Source organism: Falco rusticolus, chromosome 4, assembly GCF_015220075.1.
Source record: "Falco rusticolus isolate bFalRus1 chromosome 4, bFalRus1.pri, whole genome shotgun sequence".
NCBI lineage: Eukaryota > Metazoa > Chordata > Aves > Falconiformes > Falconidae > Falco > Falco rusticolus.
The window spans coordinates 2,735,914-2,754,244 of record NC_051190.1 but is presented as its reverse complement, the minus strand read 5'-3'; the positions used below and the strand labels follow the sequence as shown (position 1 = coordinate 2,754,244).

The 18,331-nt window shown below is 42.7% G+C and overlaps 1 protein-coding gene across 3 annotated transcripts in view; it reads right to left on the bottom strand.

Annotated features, from left to right (window-relative positions):
* Positions 1–17,041, bottom strand: part of SLC6A1 (solute carrier family 6 member 1) — a 61,110-nt gene extending 44,069 nt beyond the window's left edge. Inside the window, exon 1 of one of the 3 annotated variants that reach the window (XM_037386044.1) lies at positions 16,874–17,041. The gene's annotated coding sequence lies outside the window, so the exon portion shown is untranslated. Of the gene's footprint in view, positions 1–16,599; positions 16,684–16,873 lie in introns of those variants that run through there. The other 2 variants (XM_037386046.1, XM_037386045.1) reach the window with 2 other exon arrangements.
* Between the last annotated feature and the right edge of the window lie 1,290 nt (positions 17,042–18,331).

Sequence of the window (18,331 nt, the reverse complement as noted above, 5' to 3'; positions counted from 1 at the left end):
AAGATACCACCAGTTTTAGATTTCCATCATTCCTACCTTGAAACCTTATGACCTTTCACATGGCTAGCTGTTAAAAGGGACGTACCGACTGCGTATCAAACCCCCGTAATAACCCCACAGGATAACTACATTCAGGGCAAGCTGGGCACATTTTTTAAGGCAGCACAATTTTCACTTGCTTGTCACGCTTTAGAGGGGCCAATGCTACTTGGCACATTGTGATAGCCTGTTTATGTTTTTTTCAGGTTTGATCAGAAAAAGAGTGCTTGTGCAATGGCTATCAGCAAGTCACCGCTTACCTCAATGAAGACAAGGGGAAACTGAGGAAAGTTTGTTTCTGTTATGCTATGGAAGCATTTGTGGGATTCAAGTGGTGCAATTAAAGACAGAAAAGAGTAAAACTTGCATATTTCTTACAACTAATAGATAAGAAAAAAAACCTATGGTAGTGTTATTTTTTTAAAAAAATATGACATTTCCAATTCATTTACAATATTTTCAACAGGAATGTCAAAGATTTATGTGTAAGAGGGCGTGAATAAAAGATCACCACTGGATTATATTAAACAATGTGGCTGAATTTTTCCAAAGATCCAAAAATACATATGTGTGTATTTCAGTGGGATTAAGGTGTCTATCTTTCTTAGACTTCCAAAAAAAGGAAGAAAAAGAAAGTACCACCCTGAATGATTAATGTCTACTTTGGTTCTCAAATACTAGATTTAATTATGTTTTGGTCTAATGGCAGGCACAGACCAGGAAAGGAAATATGTAGATGAGAGCAGGAAAGGGATTACATCTGCCAATCATATCCACAAATAGCACTACCATTTTTAAGATCCATTGGACCAAATCTTGAAGCCTTTTATTAGCAAAGAAATTCCCATTAACTGAGAACGTTCCACACAAGACAGCACTCCATACCTTGCACAATTCAGCTATTGAATACAAACTACGGTTTCTAACTCTTCCAGTATTCCTATTTTTATTATGCATAATATTCTCCAGTGCATACAACAGCTCTTTTTAGGGCTTATCACTGCAAGATGACAAAGTGTCAGCTTTAAGCTACCCTTGAACATACCCCCCTCCCTACTAAAATGCCAATCTGAGATTCCACAAGCAAAGGCATATTCATGTTCTATCACGTCAGCAGCTATAGACAACAGCCTGAAGGGTGCTTCCCCTCCCCCCCCAGTAAACAAAGGAAGTCTTTATTCCTGTAGTAGGAGATATTTCATGAAAACTGTGAATCCTGACTGCTACATGGCAGAGATAACTCATGCTCCTGCTAAATAAAGTTCCCTAGAAATAAACCATGATGTTGGAGACATTTATTTGCAAGACAATTTAGACATCCTCCAATACAACTCATTCAATGGTATACTATGTATTTCAGACTCCTCTGCACATCCAACCAGTGATGGAATTTCACCTCTGATTTTAAGGAGGAGGTCATCATTATTCAAATAAAATATAGAGCTTTGTTTTAAATTGAATGGAGATTATTTCAGTTTGCTGTTATAGAACTTTTAAATATTTTGTGGAAGCAACAGTGACATTAGGTAGCTGGCACTGAATTAATCCTATATTAAAAAAAAAAAAAAATATATATATATATATGAACGGAAGCAGCATTCTTTTACAATACCCATCCTCCAGACGGAAAAGTAACCGATCCAGCTTTCCTGGTGATCCCTTCCCTCCCCTGCAAAATGTCACAGCAGTCCAGCTGTCATCCAGTCAACATTTTATACTTCCCATAACCATGTCTAAATGCAGAGAACCACGTTGTCCACTACTGTGAACGTATCAAGGTCAGTGGAGATGGCTTTCTGCAAAGGCCCCTGGGCTTTCCCATTTACACTTTCAACCTCTCTTCCAGCTCCCTAATTTCCACTACAAGAGCCTCCTGCTGGAAAAGCAACACTCATTTCTAGCAGCTGCCTGTAAATCCTCTGTCTTGAAGGTAGGAGCATCATGGAGAAAAACTGCTGTACAACTAATATTCATAGCCAAGACTACAGAATAAGTCTTGTTACAAACACTTGCAGAAGGTAAACAACTACACAATTACTTCACACACAAACACTGCAAATGCCTTTAGAAAAGAATTATAAACAAAGTAGTGTGATCTTAACTAGCCCAGCCAAAAAGTGAATAAATCTACAGAGAGGTTCACTATGTGTTTCACGCAGAAACCATGTCAGCATAATAATTGATAGTATAAATATAGCAGAACGTATGGTACCCATGTAAATCTCCCTACACCAGCTGTTCCCTGAAGTGCCTGAATGCAGCATTGATGAATAAAACTTTCTGGAGACAGCCATACATTTTGCTTTCAGACACAACTTAGGCTGACACACATGCCAGATGCTAAGTGTAATAATCACTTATGTTCCCCATTCTGACCCAATGTTAGTTCTTAAACAAAAATTCTTTGGGCTTTTGTTGTTGGTTTGGGGGCTTTTGCTGTTGTTGTTTTTTAATGGATACAGCACTCCTCAGAATTTTTTGCTTGTTTATGCTCCTAATCCAGAAGCAAGCAAGAAACAGTGACAAGTCTGAGATACTGCAGTTTGAGGATGTTACCTGCTGCTATTCAAAGCTCTTCAGCTGCAAGCTCTTCTCTCAGACCTAACTTCTTCAAGGGGCCCAGTGCCAAATCCCACACCTGCTGCAGAAAGCTGGGTTACTTAAGAGCAGACCCACTTGTTAACATCCAGCTCAAAAAACTAGCAGACCACGTGGAATAAAATGGAAGGACAAGAACTGCCTACAGTTGTGTTCCTTGGCCATTCTTAAACCCCAAGGGTCCAAGCAGAAGCAACAACTCTCGCAGTACCAGGCAGCAATCATTTCAACACTGCTTCTGCCACTGCTGCCAAAAGTCTCCTACCTGCAGTAAGGCAGGCAGGGAGCTGGGCCCCGACAGGTTTCATCTGCCTTCCAAAAAGGACACCAGAGGATAATGCTAGACTCTTTCCATTGTGGCCATTCCTTTGTAGTGTTAATTATTTCCATGTCTTTCTATCCACAGGGGAAGTACAACTGATACATCTTTGAGCAATTACAGCTAGTTTTCCTCATTCTGTGCTTCAACAATAGGAGTACCTTTGAGGACAGCTAAGCTGTCCTCAATCTGTACACCTTTGTCACCCCTTAGGAAGAAAACTGCCCATAAATCTGCACAGGTTTTTTGTTTGATTTACTATATACTCAGTGTTACCCATCATCAATGTGATTTTTAGATTGTCTGCAAGGAGCGAGGAAGAAGCTGATCTTGACTGTAAATACCTGGAGGTGATTAATTCCCCCAATATGCTGTAGCAAAAAGTAAGCTGCAATAGCTTTAGAGAGAGCCTGAATACAATGCATTTCAAGACAACATCTATATGACCTTTAAAGAAGGAACATTATTCCCCTGCCCCTCCATCTCACCTCTAACATCAGTACATCTATAAATGAAAAGAATTCATCTCTAGCTGCAATACACATGTCTTAACTAGCAGGTACATGGGCATTCGCCTATTTAGCTGCCGTATCTTAGGCACCTCTCAGCAATTCTTTTCTTTAACTACTTGAAGCAAAACACAACATAAGCAGCTCTGCCCTTGTAATGCAATTCTGTTGCAATTTCCTACAACTTCAAAAATAGCAGCAAAAGGAAAATATAGTGGTCTCATGAAAGAAACCCAGCATCTTACAGGATTCACTCAGAAAGCATTTGTTCCTCAGAAATAAAATAGCTTTTGTGTTACTCAGAAGAAAAGGCAGCAAGTTCTCATATAAAGAACAATAGAGCAAACTAAATAGGGTTGCCTTTCTAAGACTGTCAGTGTTGGCACAGACGTGATCTGCAAATAATAGCGTGTCTTTTTTTTTTAATACTTAGAAAATATTAGCTAGGAAGTTTACGACATTTTTCAAAGGTCCATCTAAGCATTTCCCAAGCCCATATTTGACCATTACTAAACCACTTTGGCTGAGACATACATACTCTTTTGAAATAAAAAAAAAAAATATCTTTGAAAATTTTCATTTAAACCTTCCCCAGCCCAAAGATTTTTCCTATGTAAGATACTCATTTATCTTTATGTAATCTGCAAAAGGAAAGGCAGAAGTGGAATATAATGCTGAAGCTCAATTTTCAATATAAAAAAAGTGTAAAGCTATAATAAATAAATTCCACCACAGTTCAACTCCCTTTTGTGGGAGGAATTATACTGAGACAAATCAAAATGTTCCATGGCCTCTCTAAATTGCTTTTGAACATTGTCCTTGAGCACCTCCAATTCTTTATTATTTATATCAAACCCAATTTCCATTGGGAGTACAGTAGTAGTATGTCATCCGTCTGTAAATCTGTCAAGTCCCTAGGAGACCCTTGGCAACCGCTTTTGTAAATCTAGCGCCTCCTTAGAAATTCTTGTTGTGTAAAATCAAAATCATCCTTGTGCTCAGTGGAAATGGATAAACTTAGAATAGCTGAATGCAAATTTGAGAAAACAATCTTCCTCACAGTCCTCTGAGCGTCTCTGTGAAGCAGAACCATCAATCTCCTTTTCCAGGAGCCACGAAGATAAAATTCTACCACTTGTAACTATGCACCATCAGGTATCGCTGCTTCTTCTTGAAGACTTAAATGTGGCTTTAAGCACTTGGAAAGGGAGTTCTGAATGATAAACCATAGACAGTCTTGATTTGCTTGCATTCACAAAACCAGAATAACCCTTGCTCTACTCCTTAGGGGGCCTAGATGCCAGGGCCAGATTCACAATTAGTACAAATTACTGCTGATACGTTAAAGTCACTGACCTTTCCAAGGTAAGCATTTGGCTCACTTCCCTACTGTTTTCTTCAGAAATACTCATTGTCTTCTCAACTACACATGCCGATGATTGGAACATTATTATATTCAATCCAGCAACCATCTTACATGCCAGAGTTTTTGTGGGTTTTGGAGCTTTTGGCAGGATAGGGGAGGGGGCGGCAGCTGCATTTCTTACCAGACCTGCACTCCTAAAATCTATTGAGCTATAAGGTGTTAATCATTACTTTATAATCACTCAATTCCTACAGCTTTAGTACAGTAAACAGGGAAGATTTATAGAATGTTGTACACTAGGTGCTATGCAAGACCTTAACAATCAGCAGCAGCTTCAGACTCCGTGGAGTTCAACCAAGGAAAGTGACTTAAGGGATAACATGGAAGTTGACACATTTGGTAACCTACATAGTTTTCCATCGAATGACAGCAGTAGATGCCCTGTCTTTCACATGGGTTTTTTATCGAGCCCCTAAAACTCTGTTGTAAAAAAAGTGTCAGTTGAAGAGATATCCTGCTATAAACTCAGTCCCTGCCTTTATCAAATTTAGCACCATTTTGACATTAAAAATTCCTGGGGACAAAGCGACAGACTTATAGACATCAACACCATGAAACACCACAGAAAGGACACACATTCCCTGGCATTCTTCATGGCCACCTTGAGCCAGGCTGCTGTAGGCATTTACAGGCATTCATACCTGTTCCCACACTTAAGAGAGCTGAGTATTTATTTAAAATCACGATAGTACCAGGACAGTACCAGAGAGTCCAAGGACAGACGAGTGACAATCGATAACTGTGCCTCAGCTACATGTTCATTCAGAACCATATGACCGCCCTGTTATGGTGACAAGCCACTTCCAGCTGGTGCACAGCTTGGGCCAAAACAAAAGTTACAGGTGACATTCAGTTCCTGCCTGTTCACTTTTATCCTAACTGAAGAGCTTTCTAATCCAAGCGATCATCTTAAACATCATTAAGTGACAGCAGGAGCATCGCTGAGAGCAGGAAAAGATAAGAACTGCAGAGTATATACAGAGAGAGGGGGAGATATACAGAAAAACACATGGTTAATGGGTGTGTATTTATGTGTATATTTACACACACGTATAGAAACCTAACCAGCTAATCCCTGGACACCTGGCAGAAGGTCCCAGGCTTCATTTCTGTGAGAGCTGCACACAAAGGCCCTCAGGGCACGAATGGCACTGCTCAGACCAGGTGTGGCAGGAGGGCTCAGCCAAGCAGGTGGGCGCCTCACACCACTCAGGCAAGAGCCTTGCTCCTATCCGAGGTGACGTTGAACATCCAAGTTCACCAATGGGTTCATTTACTAAATTGAACATACACTTCGTTTCAAAAAAGGCTAAGGATTTTACACATGAATTATTACACAATCCCAAAAAGTGTCAAAGGGTTACAAAAGAAATGAAAATCCAATGGCTTTAAACATAGAGTGCAGTGCCACTAGTCCCTTACCATGTTTAAGTGGCCTAAAACGTTAGCTGTCTATACGTTACAAAGCAGTCACCTCTATTATAAACAGACATCTTGGATGATATCTCAGTTTGGTTTGGCTGTACAAAAAAAATCTCAGAACTCCTCCGAGAAGCTGATCCTGTATAATCAGTTTTTTGAACTGGCAATAAAACTAGGTACTCTGATGGGCTGTGGTGGTAGCATCTAAAACTAGGGATAGTAGTAAAGAAAAAGCAGAAATAGTAGTCAAGAATAAACTGAATGGATATCTGAGCACCACATTTGAGATGACCCGTACTGATGAACAAAGTCACACAACCCTGCAAATAACGCCCCAAGGGCACAACAGCCTAACGTTTCTAAAAATGTCCTCTTAGACACATTTCTGACAAATAATACCTCAGATAGATTTAAGTTACCCATCTCTCCTTCAAGATAAGTATCTCATTAGAGCAGACACAGAAAACCTCACTAACGCAGTTCTTCAAGGTCTGATACTTTTGAGGTAGAGTCAGACAACACCCAGAGATTCAAATAGCACCAGTGAAGTATGAAACTATCTACATCATCTCCAAAAACCTTGTAAGATCAATGATTACACAGTATCTTCTCTAACTGCAGGTTTTCCAGGAATTAAGAGACGAAATAAAAAAAGCAGAGACCTTCCAATAAATCTCAGTTACCAGCCTTGTTGGGTTTTATTAATAGTTGCCAGAAGTTCATGTACTGACACAAACTCCTCATAGGGAAAAAAAGATTGGGAAAGCAGATCTAAGGAAAAATGTAAAGGTTATGTATCCCCACATGTAACTTGGGAGGAGGGGAGTGGCAGGTTTGATTCAGTAACACTGGCACTGGGACAGTTACAATGTTTACCTTTAGAGAGAGGACAAGTGGCCAATTGCCAGCAGTCCTGCTGAAGGCAAGCAAAAGCTTCTGGCATCACCCTTCCCAGAGGGGTAACATTAGAAGGACAGTTTTCATTTGCATTATCTCATCTGCACAATCATCTTGAGCACTAGTGGACCTGACTGCCTTTCACCGAGGAGTGAACGTGGCCTAGAGATCCCATCCGAGTCCAGGAAGCAGGATGCTGAAGCAGGATACGAGCCCCTGGGGAGGTCACACGCCAGGGCTTACCTGCAGTGAAGGAGCACTTCACCAAGATGACCACTTATAGACCTCTGCTGGTTTATGCCAGTGAGGAACTGGGCTACTGATAACAAATAATAAACAATAACTAGAGTTTCTATGTTGTTATTCCAGGACACAGAAAACGTAGGCTGCAGAATTATAGCGAAACCAGTCCTGTTTCATTTGGGTTTATGCAATATTGCGGACAACTTTAGCAGCCTACTAGTACTACACTAACCTGGTAGATGCTGCCACTCTGAAAGGTGTGATTTTCATACATTTAAAGACAAGCAAAGCCCAGCCTTACTGAGAAACAAACCCAAGTGTGGTCCTGCTCACACAGAAGTCCTCCATATTAAAACCTGCATGTTTCGTCTTCCCGCAGCTTGCTGAAATGACCAATACTGCACTCATCCTCTTGGCTGTCAATGAGTGTGATATTTCTTAATCACAGTATTTTGCACAGCTATGCTACTAATTATATTCATCCCTGACAAACTGGAACAAAAATGAACTTTTCAGCAGCATACCAACAAAAGCATAGAGGTACACTGGGGAACTGTAATACTGTGCAGGTGTCCAGGTGACAAGCCACCATATGAAACATCTAGGGGAAAGTTCAGTTTCCTACGGCCTTCTATTGCCCCTTTAACTCAGGGCACTCACCCGTAGTGCCTTAGTTCCAATACTTCATTAACTCTGATTTAACACAACAGTTAGGACACTGTCAACTCAACAAGGAAAGGCTGTGAACCCAACAATACTCTTGAGTGGTTCTGACCCGTTCCTTCTCTCCTCACATGTAAAAGTCAACTTTTTTCAAATTAACAAAATCTCTCTGAATTTAGTCCAGCTGATAAGCTTCTCTCACTTGCTAGGTGGAACACACAGCATAAGATTTATAAGGAATTCCAAGAAATCTTGCAATCAATATGCAGCACAGATCTCTGCACTACAGCAGTTACATTATCTTGTGTGGCACATGCACTGTTCCCATGGCAACCAGCATCCTTCATCCAACTCCATTATTATGGCTGTTTGAGGTTTTCAGAATCTCTGGTGTCCAAGCTATGGCTCAGAGCTACTTTGTGCTAATAAGCCTCAAAAATAGAGACAAGAAGAAAAGAAGAAAATAAGCAAACTCTTTTGCTAATCTATAAGCAACATGGAAAGCAAGAAATGGCATGGGAAATACAATTCAATCAGTGAAGGGGAAGCAACTCTTATATAACTGCCTTCACTAAGCAAGATGAACATAGTGCAAATTCACTATAGCCTTTTAATTCCAGAAAAATTAAGTACAGTCATCTCAGTAAGTCTGTTGATCAAGAATGGCTTTGTAATAGGTATGAGAAAATGAAAATCTTACTTACATTTACTGCAATATTAATTACCCTATCACTGAGATAAAATATATCTTTATTTTTTAAAAAGGACTGAATTTGCAACTATCTGCAGAACACTTGAAGAAAACAATTTGATTTTGACCTTTTTATGATGTCCAATATAGAAGTTCAAAAGGGCTATTGCCAAAATCTATAATCTTCCTAGTATAATCTATATTTGGTTTATATAAATTGTCCCTAGATACCTGAAGTAAGCTTTCTCTATCAATAACACCACTTTTTTTTTTTTTTTTTGACATTTAAGCATTTCCACATCAAAGCATTACAACAACCCCATTATGCTTTGCACAGCTTAATACAAAGTTTCTCTTAGTCACCAACCAGGGAATTTCAGGCAGAAAATAAATAACCTAATTTATTAAAGCGACCCTTGAGTAATCATCCTCAAGTTGCTAGCTAGAGGTTTTATCCATGTGAAATACACATGGGTCAGTAGGAACAGAAATGCTTTGAAGTTGGAGGGTTTGAAGGCTTTTAAAAAGAAATGTTAAAATAAATAAGGAAGGCACTACACTAGAAAATGCCCTTATAATTGACAAAGGAAACTGGCAGCTGCTGATCTTTAGCTACACTTAAGCTTAAACGCGCTCAGCACCTGTTCAGGAAGAACAGTGGTTCTTTAAGTGTCCTGAACACCATCTATCCTCAGCTGCGCAGGCCACATTCGCTGTCAGCTCAGGGGTATCTGTTGCTGTTGAAGGTAAGCAAGGTCAAAAGCAAGGTCAGTCTTCAGCACAAGCCCCCTAGGGAGGTGAACGAAACCAGCTGGTGCTTCTCACAACCCCCATATCCATTCATGGGGCATCCAGGCACCAAGGTCAGCAACGCCCGGGTTCACGTGGCCTCGATGAGCCGCTGGAAGAGCGGGTCTCCCGGAGCTTTCCGAGGCAGGGGTCTTTCTCCCTTCCACTGCTGCCACCCTGCAGCCCTGGAGCAAACCCAGCAGCCCACACCAGAGCCCCGGAGGGCCCCGGCAGGTCCTGCTGTTTCTGGCTGGAGAGCGGTAGTTCAGGGAGACTAACCGACATTATACTTGAGGTATGATTTTCAAGCATTAATATTTAAATATTTGGTTCTACAGAAAATAAGAAAAACACCCCAACTTCTACTACTGGTAAATGAACATGCTAAGTGTTGAGGAAAAGTAAGTAAAACATTATTTGTGTGCATAGTGATGACAGCAGCTGTGGATGTGGTGCTGTTTGCACCCTGAAAGCCTCCTGCCCTGCCCGTGCCCTCACCTGCTAGTTCATGCAGCTAGCTGGGGCAACCCAGCGTTTTATCAGCTCGGTGCCTGACATCAGTCTCCAGGCTGATGCTGCGTGTCCACATAGAGGAACTCACTTCAGAAAAGCGAAGAATGCACGATTACTGTCTGAGAATGTACCTTCCATAAGATTTAAGTGTCTTTATAATTGAGGCTGAAGGTATGCTGCTATTCAACTCTGGGCCAGATTTTGAATTCTGCTCATGTTTGACACCTAGTGAAATCAATGGAATTAAATTCAAGTCATTTGTACCACTTAAACCCACAAAGAAGCTTAACATACTTAATCATATAGCTTTCTGCTATCAAATAGTTTGCAAGTGGAAAAGGCATGGAATTTTCCAGCTGCACCTTCCCTTTGGAACCCACATGGCAAGGTTGCACAACTCTAGTTTTCTTGCTCCCGAGATGGAAGAAACCCTGTTTTCACACTGAGAGATGATCCAGGAACGCTTAAACTGCTCTTCCTTTTTTTGTGCTTCAACCCAGGGATGGCTGCTTACTTCCAGTTGAAACGCAGGCTCTGCGTCACCCTGCTGTGCGTGACCAGCAAGGGATGGGACTGCTCGGTGAAGCAAACCAGTAGATGCAGCTGAGTAAGATGACATTGTGTTACCCTGAAACCCACCTGCTAAACTAGAGAGGATCTAACACATAAGAGCAGCAAGATCCTTCAGGAATTATATTATTTCAGAAATATTAAGACCCTGTTCAAATAATCCCAGTTAATTTTAGTTTCGGAAGGTTAGATAGTCCTCATAATTTTTCCTAATTGCATATTCCTCAGAATAGACTCCTCTGGCTGCTCTGTAATCAAATCATAATTAAAGCATCTGTGTCATTTTATCAATCCCTTCCTGCTATCTGTAGCATCTACAGAAGGCAACAAAGATGCAGCATGCAAAATTTCCAGTACCAAGGCTCATCATCAGAGCAATAATAGGGATTTGTGCTAGTGTGACTGTCTGAGTGTCTCCTTAGGCTTTCATTAGCCTTTAAAAACAACTGAGGAAGAGAAGAATACTAAACAGTGCCCTCCTTGTTCTCTCCACAACTGGAAGCCATGTTTTATTCCTGTGATACTTGTTTTTAAAACAGCTGCCTCATTTCATCGCATCTTCACTGAGGAAACAGTCATACAGTGGGGAAACAGTTGTCGTCGCCTGAAACGAAGAGAGATGTTAAACAGCAGCATCACCTTGATAAAGTATTTTCTCTTTGAGCACTGTGTCAGTTGTCAGACTGAGTCTCCACTACATTCCAGCCAGAATAAACACCCAAACAAAAACTAACCAACAAGCAAATTGACTCCCCTGAGCTATATCCCAGAACCCCCAAATTAACTAATTCTAGGGTTCAGATTGGCGAAGAGTTGGTGGTGCGTGCCCTTTCCCTTCAAGGGCATGCTGCAAGTCACATCTTGGAAGAAGTGTGATTGCACAGACTGTGCAAACTCTCCCCCTCCCCTCCAACACCCACGACTCAGAAGTGATGAAAACACTGAGGAAACTTCTCTGGGAAAGCAGTCTGCACCTTGAGCTTAGTTTTATCCATTTTAATTCAGAGGGAGGAAAAAGAAAAAATCATCAGAATTTCTCGCACAAGCAGAATTCAAGATCAGACTGTGACTTAAGAATTTTTAGTTTGTATTGAAAGGAATACATCACTTGGTAACTGAAAGCATGTATCTTTGAAAATTTTGTGATGTATTTATTCACCACTGACATAACTTTTTTCTTCCTTTCTTCTGCCCTGTAGCTTAGTCTTGTTAAATGATTTTATAAAGTTACAGTGTGATCCTCAGCTGTGTAGGTATTGCTTGATACACATAGGAATACAATTGCTATCAAAAGTACTGATTTTTCATTGTATGCATTTCATTATAACATGATTATAAGTAAACATTAAATAAGTGTTACCTTACACAGTAAAGATTCAGTTTACAAAAAGATTATTCTAAGACAGCGCTCGAAACTAAAATCAGCATTAAGTTTGCTAACAACATATCACATCTTTTAAAATATAAGGATCAAAGCTGGAATAAAATCAAAATTTTCCAGCTTAACAAATCTCTCTGGTTTTCCGAAATAACTTCCATTTCCAAATGATTAATTCTTTTGGAACTTATTTTGAGTGGAAAGGTGATTTTGGAACAATTGATACCTAAATATGTTTAATTTAAGTCTTAAACAGAAAGCCTTTTCATATCTAATAGCTAATGGTAGCCACCAGCATGTAAGGCCCACACCTGTATTTTATTTTATTTCTTTTAGGGTTTTTTGGTTGTTGTTGGGTTGGTTTTTTTTGTGGTTGTGTTTTGTTGTTGTTTGGTGATATTTATTCTTCTTTTAAACAGACAACAGTGGCACATCAGAATTCCTGCAGAGTAAGACAAACATGGGACTTCTGAGACACCAGAGTGATTACTTTGATTGATACAGAACACTATCAATTACCATTGAAGTCAGAGGACTCGTAGCTGTTATACCTTGTGGGTTTTCTGTAACCCACAGGGTTCTTTTGTAACAGAGCTGTCGTTAACCCAGTACAAAGCACAATTACTGTTCAAAGAGTGGCATTTTCTGCACATTTGAGTCTGATCAGAGTAGCAGCATGGAAATATCAGAATGTTAATGTAAACGGTTTGGGTCTATTTCCTTGGGGCAAAGCCAAAGCATGACCTCTCAAGCTAATGTTCCAGCTACACTAGTGCAACTGACAGCAGCGTTTAGTCCTTGGTTTGCAGATGACATCAGCCCTACTGTGGACGTGGTCAGCATCTTCTACGTTCACAAGCTTGCATGTTGGCCAGATCTTGAACAATTAAAATTATTGCAAAATACATTTGAAAAAGAAAAAAAAAAAGCAGCCAAGGGGTTTCTTGGAGAGTAACAATTTGTTGTTCATGTTACACTGCATGACATTCCTTCTTCAAACTCCTAACAGAAAGGAGGATAGAGTACATATACAAAAATATATTTTAAAATTATTTTATTTGCCTGTATATAAGGGACTAAATCCTTTCTGCATTCTGTAAATAGTGCTTTTTATGGAGCTGGCAGATTGTTTTTCCATCAGTAAAGAAGATCCAGGTGTAGATTAATTTACTTGCCAGGTTACCTTGCAATCTGACTGAACGGAACTCACTTCAAATACCAACTGCCAGTGTTGCCCTTATAAAAGGCTCACACAAGTGGCCTGAGAAAGTCTCAGATTTTATAGACACTATTTTCCCCTTAAAAATCTAAAACTAAAGGAAGAAAAAAAAAAGTAAATCTAGTAATCCACCTGGCATTTTATTCTATTCTCATGCAGAGCTTATGACAAAAGCAGAAACTGGGACTGAATCGCTGCCTACCCTCACACTGACAGTCAAAGGGCATGCTTCTGGAAGCAGGGGAGCAAAGCACCTCAATCGCTAGAAGTTCTGAAGCATATCATTTGTGGGGTTTTTTAAGCCAGATAACAGATAATTCACCCGTGATCTGCATGCAGGTTAGACTTACAGTAGATAACAAAAAACTAAAGACAGCATTTCTTATTACTATTCATACAACAAAAGACTTTGTTGCCTTCTCCATTGTTTTACTGAGCCACTGCAAGAACTGACCTTGTCTTTTAAGTGAGATCTGTCACAACTGTGAAAGCATTCACTGTCTTTCTCTATTTGGCCACGTCTGTGCTGTCATCGCCTGTTCAAAGGGGTCAGGACTGCAGCATCAACCTTCCATTACAAGCATTCAGAAAGGCTTTGAGGTGCACTGCTTTCTGCATTTTATGTAACCAAATGTGTCACCATATTAAAAGCACAACCATGCAAATGTCACAGATGACCATCTAACATGCAGTTGAAAGGCACAGATATATCCCCAAGTCCAAATTCATTTTTTGTTTCCAACATTAAAGGCAGGCATGAGTTAGAAAAAATCATGGTAAGTAGAAAATCCTAAGATAACTTGAAAAGAAATTGTCACCAAGGATTCTCTTCAGAGATAATTTTTTTTCCCCTTTTTTTCACGAATCATTTGTTTGTAGTTGAGTCATCCCAAAAAGCATCTAAAGCTTGCGGAAATTTGTCACTGCATATAGGATGATGAGTGCAGAATTCTTACAGATTATTTAGAAATTTCCTTTTTGCTTCTGTAGCTTACATTGCACTTACATGGTGAATAGATTCAAATATGCAGTCAAAAGCCATCTTCCCCCACCACCTCCCTACTTGTTCCCAGTCCTCATGTTCAATTACTACTCTGTTATACTTAATAGTGACATCAGCACTGCAGTACTTTAGCGATAATAGAAGCATCACATCAGCAGGCAGTATCTTCAGTAAATACATTAACCACTAACTCGTTCGTGCTAACAAATCATTGTTTACTTTTGAAATGCATTTTAGCAAGCTGCGATATTCATGAATCAAGTGAGATTGGTGTAAGCAGCCTCTGAATTTTATGAGACAGACACAGCTTTTAACTTTACCAAACTACATGTTCCATTAAAGCGGACATGAAAATTGCTTCATTTCTCCCTTTTCCACATCATATGACATAGTAGGATTTGCACACACAAAATACACATGGCTCTGTCCTGAGTATCTCGAACTCACTGGGTACGAAGAAATTCATGATTGCAAACCAACAGTTTATCATGAAAACAATTGCCTAAAATCTATGTCAACCCATGCTCATACGAACACACACATGATAAAAACTAGCAGTCCACACTGATCATCAGCAAATGACATCACTTGTACCTTTAACCTCAGAAGAAACAAAAAACCATCAATTTCTTACACATTCTGCAAACTCTAAAGACTTAGAACTCTCTTACAGGAAGCCCCCTATGATGCCGGTGTTGATACTAAAATCAGTGGTAAAAAGGAGAAAGAAATTGAGCTGTCAATTCTTAACACACTATTAACATGGGAATTTCTGACAGATTTCATCCACTTACAATTAGGACCGAATATTTTTTTTGGCAGCTGAAGGAAGACACCAGTTTATGGTTTTTCTGTTCCCCCTGCCTCACCTAAAGCATTAGATTTACACGCATTGACTTGATCCTCAACAGTGATGAAGCGGCTCTGAAATTCAAGACGCTTTCACACCTGCATGCAAATTTAGTAACGCCAAGTTTTAAGTCACTGCCCTTCATATCTAGATCTCCACACTTAAAACATAAGCTGCCAAGTTCCTCAGATTTTGAAGAGGCCAGGATCAGCCCCTGTCCCTTTAATGTTCCACCTTGTCTCCAAAAGCAATGTCTTTTTACTAGAGCTCAGTGTGATTCACTGGAATTTGCCAGGCAGGTCAGGAAATCCCCTGAAGCAGAGGAAGAATATTAAAGAGATGGGACATGTATATCAAATCTCATTACTGTTCTCTTATGAGAATCAATCAAGTGAAAGGACATGATGATGTCATTATGACATCATTTACTTTGGGATTAGAAATTCATAGCTACTTAGCAACCAAAACTGTCCAATACAGAAGTAAGAGATTCAGTGGAAGATGTTATCATCTGACCCATTTACTGCAAGATAAGTATTTGTCGATTCGTGTTTCAAAACTTCATAAGACATGCAATAACTTAACAACCCCGTTGTTTCAAGTACTGAGTATTAGAAATAAAACATTCTCTCTGAACCTCTTTTATCATTATCCAAATAATTATTTTTTTAACCCTGTAATAGCTAATACGCACGTTTCCTCACAGGTCTTTTCATCTTCTCACAGATCTAAACCCTAAAAATGCAAAAAGGAAAAGAGCTTGTGCTCAACAACCCGATCAGAAACTCAAACCTTGTACAGTCAAGGGAGATGAATGCAATTGCATAGGAACGCAAGCCCAGAAAGCGCGTAGGTTTCAATAAACTAAGCCGAAAATATCCAGTTGATGAGCTCCAGTATCCGTCAGAAATTCCAACGGAAATAAGAAGCTCTGTGCATGAAAGAAGAATTGGTCACGCTACTTCTGTGGCTATTTCTGGGACCTGAAAAGGGTTTGATGCCCGGAATCTATGCCTGACCTGATTTTCTTTAAAGTTCACTCATCTCTGCTGAAAATACAGTTTAAACGAGTTCTAAAGCAACGGAGAAAAAAAATGCATGGACCGAGATTATAACTAAACCTTTAAACCCGTAATCACCACGCTCGAAACGGAGCACTGGACTGACACCTCGTATTTCCAAACCCATGCTCTGCTGCCGACTAACGGAGTTGGAACCCGCTCAGCATTAAACGAGAGGAAACAAACCCCTGCACCTCCCGGGAGCCACTGTGGCTGGGACGAGGCCAGTTCGGATTCCCGCCGCGGCAGCCAGGCAGGCCGGCCGGCCCGCCGCCCCGCTCCTCACGCCGAGGCTCGGCAGCGCCTTCGGGGGAAACCCGGCGCCGGCGCCACCGCCACCCTCCCCGGCCACCGCCACCGGCGCGGCGGCAACAGGCGACCGCCCGCCGCCGCCTCCCGGGCGATTTACCTCAGCGGCGCCCGCGGCTCCTCGGTGGGGACGCTCCTCCGCCCGCAGCGCTCCGCCGCCTGTGAGGGCACGCCGCCGCCTCAGCCTCCTTCCCCCGAGGGCGGCCGCATCCCCCGCCGCCGGCAGCCGCCGTCCGCCCGGGGAAGAGCGCGGGGCGTTGCGGTGCCGGCCGCAGGGCAGGGGAGCGCCACCCGCCCCGCCTCAGAGCGCCGCGGCGGCCGCGAACCGGGAGCTGCGAAGGACCGAAGTTCGCGTTCAAACGCGCACACCCTACCTGCCGCCGCGGCGGAGGAGGAAGAGCTGCTGTTGCCGCCGCCGCCGCCGCCAATCGGCCCGAGCCACCGGCGCTGCCCTCCCCGAGCGATAGTAATGTTCATTTAAAGCTCGGCGCCCGCCGCTCCGCCGCGCCCTCCCCACGCAGCAGCGGCCGCGCAGTAGCGGGGCCGGGCGCGCCCCGCCCCGCCCCGCCCCCGCCCCGCCCCTGAGGAGGGGGACGGGGACCGGGATCGGCATCGGGATCGGGATCGGGATCGGCCCCGACCCCGGCCGTGAGGACAGACCAGCCGTGCGGCCCCGGCCCCGGCCACCCCCTGAGGAGCGGGACCGGCCGTGCGGCCACGGCCACGGCTCGGCCCTGAGGAGAGGTGCCAGCCGTGCGGCCCCGGCCCCAGCCTCAGCCCCGGCCCCATCCCGCCCCTCAGGAGAGGCACCGGCCATGCGGCCCCGACCCCGGCCCCGGCCCCGCGGCAGCCCCCGCCCCGCCCCGCCCGGCCGCAGGCCCAGACCCCATCCCCTGCCTGGGGCAACACCCGTCACCACCTCACCTCGACCGGCTCCAGCGAGGCTCCAGGGCCGTACTGTGCTGAGCCGGGCCCGAGAGAGGTTCCCTTGGGCAGCTGGGGGATTGCTGGGCTCCCCTTGGCCCGAGTTCACAAAAGCTGAACAAAGGACTTAGGAACGGCACGTCTGGTGAGCTGCCAGGAAAACCAGTGGTTCTCTGACAGAGTTTGGGTGATGGGTGTTTCCAAGTGGAAAGTTATTTCCAACAGGAAAGCTTAGAGCTCTGTTTTGAAAGTGCTGAAACATTGATACATTTTCAAACTTCCTCAAAAATGTCCACGTGTAGGAAAAGAAACAAGTGGAATTGCCCCGGCCCTGGGATCTTTTCCAGTCTGATGTTTTCCCAGTGTAAGATTTCCAGTCAGAAACCCCTGGCCATCTCTCTTGGGCATCTTCCGAGCAGGGACAAAAGCAGGTGAGCTCGCCACAGCAGGTGGTCACACTACTTCTGTGGCTGCATGTAGGAGCAAGGCTGCCTTGTCCCAGGGACCGCAGAGCAGGCGCTCCTCGGTGTCACACGGTGTTCCACCAAGGGCAGCTGCACCCCAGGTACCTGACGGACGTTAACAGCTAGAAGCAAAAACATGGGTACTTTTGACTCCCAGATGACTCTCTATAAGCAGTGAATGGCGGTGACAATTGGCCAGAGGATTGAACCAAAAGAACACCACCTAGGGAGTTTTTTGAGGTAAACTGGTTTCTCTTGCGATAGGATTAAAGTAGCCATGGCTGTTCTATAAGAGTCAATCCCATGTCTTGTCCTGTATGTTTCGCTGCGCTAAACAGCCTCTGTTGTTTAGAAGATGAAGTAACATTTACAATCTCTACTAACCGTCTTACAATACACAAAACTGATAACAAAACCAGCAACATACATTGCACTGTGACACAC